The sequence below is a fragment of the Mus pahari genome, chromosome 10 (genome assembly GCF_900095145.1).
Source record: "Mus pahari chromosome 10, PAHARI_EIJ_v1.1, whole genome shotgun sequence".
Lineage (NCBI taxonomy): Eukaryota > Metazoa > Chordata > Mammalia > Rodentia > Muridae > Mus > Mus pahari.
This window is the reverse complement of record NC_034599.1, coordinates 58704427-58711998: the sequence shown is the minus strand read 5'-3', so window position 1 is coordinate 58711998 and position 7572 is coordinate 58704427.

The following is a 7572-nucleotide window of genomic DNA, read 5'->3' as shown; positions in this document are numbered from 1 at the left end:
CTGTCTCGAAAAACAAAAACAAAAAAACAAAAAAGAAAACTGTGTAGCAAAAGAAACAAATAGCAAAGTAAAGAGGCACCCTACAAAACAGGCAAGATGTTTGCCAACTGTGTGCCAGACAGGGCTAATATCCAAATCACGGGAAGAACTTCAAAAACCAACGCTAAGGCACAAATCATCGACGAAGTAAAATAATGAACTAAAAGACAGACAGTTCTCAATGACCAGTAAATATACCTTTTAAGTATTTAACAAACTTAAGTACCAAGGAAATTCAAGTTAAAACTGCTTTAAAAAAAAATCCTGCTGACATAGTCAAAATAGCTGTCATCACCAAGAGAAAAGATGGGATGTGGAGAACGAGGAATCTGGCACACTGTTGGCGGGATATCCACTGCTGTAGCCAGGGTATGGAAATCAGTATGCAGGTTCCTCTAAGAATTAAGACTAGGTCTATAACATGACTCTGATCTGGCACGCCTGGGTGTAGAGGACACCAAGTGCTATAACGGGGACACGTGTGTATCCAGGTATACCGCTGCACCACTCAACCAGGAAACAGAGGCAGCCTGGATATCCATCAGCAGAAGAATGGGTACAGAGAATGTGGTTCACATGCACAAGGGAATTTTATTCATTCAAATAAAAATGAAGTCATGAGATTTCCAGGAAAGTGGGAGACTTTCAAAGGAAGCCAGACTCAGAAAGACAAATATTGCGTGGTTTTGTTTTTTTTTTTTTGTCAGATGTGGGATCTAGACCTGTGTTCGATGAATGCACACGTGTATAAGTTATAAGAAAAGAAAGGGGGCCATGAGGAGGAAGAGATCTCAGGGGTTGGGTAATGGAATGCGTTCGACATGAGAGCAGGAAGGAAGGGCCAGGGGTATGGGCTCAGTGGTTATAAGCACACTCCACCCTTGAGGAACTGAACTCGGTTCCCAGCACCCACATGGCAATTCACAGCCACCTGAAGTTACATGCGACTTCATGTAACTTGGGTTCCATGGAATTCAGTTCCCTCTTCTGAGCTCTGAGGGCTTCTACATACACATGGGGCTTAGACACACACTCAGGCACACACACATGTACAAAAAAAAATAAGTATTTAAATATATAGAAGGGGAAGACTCCTTGGGGGAAGGAAGGGACCCATCAAGGGGGATGGGAGGATGGGGGAGGGAGGGGAGGAAGCAGGATGAATAATACCAAAGTAAATACCAAAGTAAAACATGTATGGATGAAGTTAGAATAATGAAACCTAGCTTTAAAACTTCTAAAGGCATTTTATAAAGACAGTCTACACAAACAAGATGAACTTTATTGAACTACCTTCCCAACTGGGTTGGGATGAATGTGTTTCTTTTCCCTGTCAGACTGATTCTAAGTGATGACAAGTGGAATTTTTGTATCTGACAGCGGGGAACACTGAGGATCCCCAGGGAGACCCTGTGATAGTCACTGAGTCCTAACTCTACAGCCCCCTACCAAGTATGTCAGTGACCCAACCTGAGACAACCACAACTACAGAGGGTTCTCATTAGGGGGGTGGGGAACTGGTGATGCCAGAGGATTGTCACAGCTTGGGTACAGGAGTGGAAGCCAAAGACACCATCACAGACTCTGAAAGTCACAATTTGGCCTCTAGAAAGAATGGTTCGCTCCAACAAAGACACCATCACAGACTCTGAAAGTCACAATTTGGCCTCTAGAAAGAATGGTTTGCTCCAAGAGGTTATTTGTGCCAACACGGAGAGACCTCCCTATAATTCGGATGGCTTGAATTCATGTCTATGTGCCGCCTAGAGCAGCTTTCAAGTTTTATGCTTTTTAAGTGAAGGATGGAGATGCATCTCTGTGGTAACACAATGGCCTAGAGCCCGTCCTTCAGTGTTCATGACTGCTGGCTGCATTGTAGAGAGTCAAGGTCAGTCACTAAGTGCCTGTCTTACAAGCGTGAGGATTCAAGTTCAGTCCTGCATCATGAAAAGCCAGGTGTGTGATGCATGCTCCTGACTCCAGATCTGCGGAGGCAGAGATTGGTGGGTCCTTGGAGGTCCCTGATTACCCAGCCTAGACCAACTGGTGAGCACCAGGCCAGCGAGAGACTCAGAAAACCAAGTGGACAGTGCCTGGAGAATAATACCTAAGGTATCCTACAGCCTCTACGTGCAATACATGCAACATCCCCACCTCTCACAAAAGAAGGAATTAAAAACGATGACACCATGCTGGTCATATGCTGATGCACTTTAGAGAATGTCGCTGTTGTCATCTGTGAGATGAAGGGAGCATCACCTATAAGCACGCACATCTTCTCATATCAGCTTTGGCAGAATCTGGAAGACCCTAAGGTTAGGTGGGGGCCTGGCCTGTCTGTTTAATAAGTGAGTCTCTTCATGGCCTTGTACCTGAATGGGTTGGAAGTTCACCGCACAGCTTCTCAGGCTTGCTTCCCTGTGGGCCTAACAGACTTTCAGTCCCAAATCTCCCCACACTGCCCCCAGCCAGGCCGTCCTCCTCCTGGGGGCTGAATGCCAGCTGTTCCCATCCAGCTGTTCTCTAGCATGTCAGGGCTCATGCTCTTTCTCTTGAAGCTGATGCTGTGGCCTCAGCTGACCCTGGGAGGGATGCTGTCTACCAAGTGGCCTCAGCTGACTTCCTGTCCCACTGGAGGACCAGAGAACACTGGAAAGCGACACTTTTCTCATCTCTTTTTCAGTCATGCCCGACATATTCCTGGGATCCATCAAAACAACAAACAATGAGAGATAATGAGGGATGGCTCTGTGTTTGTGTGTGTGTGTGTGTGTGTGTGTGTGTGTATGTGTGTGTGGTATATGGTGTGTATGTGGTGTGTGTATATGATTTGTATGGTGTGTACAGAGTGTGTGGTATATGGTGTGTATGTGGTGTGTGTATATGATTTGTATGGTATGTACAGAGTGTGTGTGTATGGGGGGTACATATAGTTTAGTGTGTGGGAGGTGTGTATGATGTGTGTAGTATGTTATATAGTGTGTATGGTGTATGTGTGTGGTGTATATGGTATGGGCATAGTGTATGTGTATGTATGGTATGTGTATGTATGTGTATATGGTGTGTATGTATGTGTATGTGTGCATGTATGTATATGTATGTATGTGTGTATGTGTATTATGTATGTATATATGTGTATGTGTGTATGTATGATGTATGTATGTATGTGTATATGATGTGTATTATGTATGTGTGTAGGTGTATATGTGTGTGGCATGTGTGTGTGTGTGTGTGGTGTATGTGCATACATATGGTATGTGTGTGTTTGTGTGTGTGTGTGTGTGTGTGTGTGTGTGTGTATGTGTGTTCCCGCCTGTTTGTGCAGGCTGAGAGAGACAGTGGAAAATCCACATCCTCCTGACTTCTTACATAACTTTCCAGAACACAGTGGCTCAGTGTTTTATTATCAAAATCTATTCATTTTCCTGACAAGCTTTCATTAGTTAGGTGGCAGAGGAAACAGGAAGAGAAGAGGATATTAAAAACCCTAGAGTTTGTATTTTTTTTTTTTTTTTTACAGGAGAAGGGATGGGGACAAGGAGCCAGGCTTTTTTTTTTTTTTAAAGTTCTGTCTTTGTTTGCTTGAGATGGGGCTCATGTAGACCAGGCTGACCTCAAACTCTCCACATAGCCAAGGATGAGCTTGAGTTTTTGGTTCCCTGTCTCCCCTCCTAAGTTCTGGATTGTAGCTATATTCTGCCTTGCCTGGTTTATTTGATGCTGGGGGTGGAAGCCATCACTTTTCCCATGTTAGATAAGCCTCCTTCCAATGAAGTCAAACCCAGCCCAGTTTGTCTTTAAAAGGAAGAGCTTCAAATACGTCATGATTCAGAGGACAATCTGCTTGTAGAAACAGCCAAGGATTGCCCTCCCACCCTTGGGATCACATGTAGATCAGGACATCCTAACCTAGCTCCTGGGACACAAAAGTTTGTCCTCATGGAGCTTAGTGGGGTGGAATCAGGCAGGAAAGAAATGAGACAAGACAGGGGGACAGTTTGTGAGGCCATCAGAGCTGCAAAGGAAAGTGAAGTCAGGGAGTGGGCAGGCTCTGGGAGGAAGAGCTGCTACCATCTAGAGAGTTCTTAGAAGGCCTCAGTGAGATGCCTGTGTTTCTGCAAAGACCAGAAGTTATGCTGCACAGCTACGCCAGAGTCTGCAAAGCCAACGGCCATGGTGAGGGCCTGAGGTGGGGGTGAGCCAGTGTGTTTGGAGGGCCAGTGGACAGGCTGGGGATCAGGTAGGTGGAGGAACGGGGACAAAGAAGCAAACTGCCTTGCAAGTCCTTTGGATTTTGTACCATCAGAGGTGGGAAGCTGTGAGAGGCTTTTGGGCAGAAACCTGGTGCCTTGTATTATAAGCCATACTAAGTCATTTGTCAACTGTGTTTGTGCTGCTGGGTAAGTCCCCACACTATAGAGTTCCCGATGGGAACGCAGCATGAGCTGCCATAGCAACTGACTAGTCCCCTCCCTTCCCAGGAGGTTTGTCCTCTCCTGTATGGAGTATGGTCAACTCCTCTCCTACCCAGGGGAGGCCAGGGACCGAGGGCTGCAAAGGGAGCCCCTGAGTACCACTGGTGCTCCCTGAGGCTGGATGGATGCTGGATTTTGGTTCTGCAACATTGCATGCATGAAACCATGCGTGGGAAGTAGGCTGGAGAGTTGCACACATGGCAAGTTTTAGGGGAGATGACAAAGAATGTTCCAGTGAGCCCTGCTGGACCTCGGTTGCTAGCATCCTATGCCTTCTCTGAGTATTGCTCATGGCTGGCTGTCATCCATGAAGACCCCAGGGCTTGCTTTTGGCTGCCGTTGCTTCTTCTACCAAGTCAATCCAATGTTTTCTGGGTTAATTGATCCATCAGCTTCAGAGAGAAGCACATACAAACAGCAAGCACATCCCATCCCTTGGACTGGCCAATACCGTAGCATTGGGCACCTAGAGCATTGATGACGTCACATCAGCCACTGTCTCTGGGGACCTGGGCCTTGGCCTTTAGAATGTCCCTTAGAGGCTGCTAGCTGCAACAGCATGGAGCCTGAGAGCTGATCACAAATCTGCCCTAGCTTGAGGCCACTGAACCCTACAGTCCAGTTCGCCCAATCCAGGAAACACAACTATGCTGACTATAAAGAGTTCTGGGCATAGTTTGAGGACACAAAAACCCAGTTCTCCTTTTTCTCCAGCATGCTGGGGATGCTGGTGGCAGTAGCTGGTTCAAGGGACAGCAACTTCTGTGTCCACTGAAAGATCGGTGTCCACTGAAATGTCGGTCCAGTAGCCCACCTACCCCTTGTTGTCACCTCCCATGATGTCATTCCCAGAAGGGATTTCTTCCCTCTGTGGCACACATCATAGGTACATGGGTTTGCAAACTCAGCCTGGCAGATTTTGGGTGCTGAAATCCAATCTCTCCAGAGGGAAAGTAGGAAAGAAAAGAAGAGCAGGAGAGAGGGAAGGAGAAGGCAGAGAGCAGAGAGAGAGAAAAGCTGTGCACATGAAGATCAGCCACCCACGAGCTGGGTGGGACGAGGACCACAGCCCATATCAGCAGTTGTGGATGGTTTGGCAGCTGATCGGGAGGTGACTCACTGTGAGGCTCCGATTGCGTCATCCTCCTCGGCCCAGGCAGGCAGAGGGAGCTAGGAAACTAACTGCACTGACATTTTCTACAGAAAGGAAGCCCACATATTTGTGCAAGGCCATCCAAAAATAGCAGGTTTCTCCAGGTTTGGGCTCAGAGTCGCAAGCGTTTCACTTGGAATGCTGAGTCGTGGCGTGTTTTCATAGACCACCCACCCACATTCCATTAGATTTAATCCAGTGGGCCTGTTATATGCTGGGTACAAAACTGAAGAATGGGAGACCTGGTAGGGGTGGGATGGTGAGACGGTATGGAGGTAGGGGAGGCCTAGAGTTTGGGGCCAGGTAACAACAACAACAACAAAAAAGCATTGGAACCTAGTAGGGTAGTGGCATTGCCACTACAAAGCCTTGGTTTTCTTGTCTGTAAGGCAGGAAGGGCAAAGACCACTTCATCATACTGTCTGGGGTTCTTGGGGAGGGGGCACAGGTTGAGGTCAAGTGTCTTCAGTTGTCACCGGCTACCTTACTTTCACAACGTCGCCTTTCTCTAAATCTGGAGATCCCTGATTCGTCTGGCCAGCAAACGCTAATGATTCCCATGTCTCCACATCCCCAGCACTTGGATCACAGATGTAAGCCTTCATCCACATCTGGTTCTTTTGCATTGGGTCCTGAAGCCATGCTTTCACGGTAAGCACTCTCCTGATAGGGACATCTCCTCATCCCAAGGCATGATTTGACATAAGTCCTCAGCATTAGGACTGACACACAGCAAGGATTCACAATGTGGTGGTGCTTCCAACATCTGGGGGCAATCCTCAAAGCCATGGGCAGATTGGTGAAAGGAGCCGACCAGGGCGGGTGAGGGAGAGGTGTCTGAGATGAACGCTGATGTGGGTTGATTGGCAGCCACCGTCTCTTCCATACCACTGGTGCCAGCTTCTGGGGCTGCAAGGACAAACGAAACAGAGCGGCTGCACACAAGGATCTGAGGACAGTCTCTCCGGGCAAACCCCAACTCTTTTATTCCCTCCCCTGGGAGGTCAAGCATGCTCCATACCTACCATGGCTTGGTTTCCTTGCTTATAAAGCAAGAGTGTCTCTTCTTCAGAGGTTCTTAACAAGGTTAGTTGAAATGATGGATGAGCCTCAGGTAGTGCCTGGAGGAGTGGCCCACTAGTGTAAGCCACCATCACCACTACCACTCTTCTCGTGGTCACCACTGTCACATAGAAGAGAAGAGGGTACAGAGGGGACCTGGGAAGTCAGGGTATCAGCAGAGAGGGGCTCAGAGGCACAGCTCCACTCTGCCATCCTCAGCTGCCTAGTCTTCTAGACTTCTAGAAGCTGTGACTTGGGCCAAACCAAAGGAGTTTCAGGACTGTCTATGATGAAGTGACAGTGGGAAGAGAGAGAGAGAGAGAGAGAGAGAGAGAAGAGAGAGAGAGAGAGAGAATATGAGAATGAATGAATGAATGAATGAGAATAGTGTTTTGGACAGGGTTTCTCTGTGTAGCTCTGGTTGTCCTGAAGCTCACTCTGGTTCACCCGTCGCTGCCTCCAGAATACTGGGATTAAAGCTGTGTACCACCACTGCCTGGCCTCATTCAGTATATTTTAATATAGGCTTAAGCATGAAGGTTAAGACAAAGAGGCACTCAGAGGAAAAGACAGGCATGTCCAGGTCTCCAGGTCAGGGTGTGGGCATCCAGAGAGACAGCGGAAGAGAGTAAGACACTGCAGCCAAGGGAGAGTCACAACTAATTGTTAGTATTAGCTGTATATGTCATGTTAGTAGCTCTCAAGGTACGTCTCTAAGGGTTGCTAAGAAACCCATTTCTCGCCAGGTGTGGTGGCGCACGCCTTTAATCCCAGCACTTGGGAGGCAGAGGCAGGTGGATTTCTGAGTTCAAGGCCAGCCTGGTCTACAGAGTGAGTTCCAGG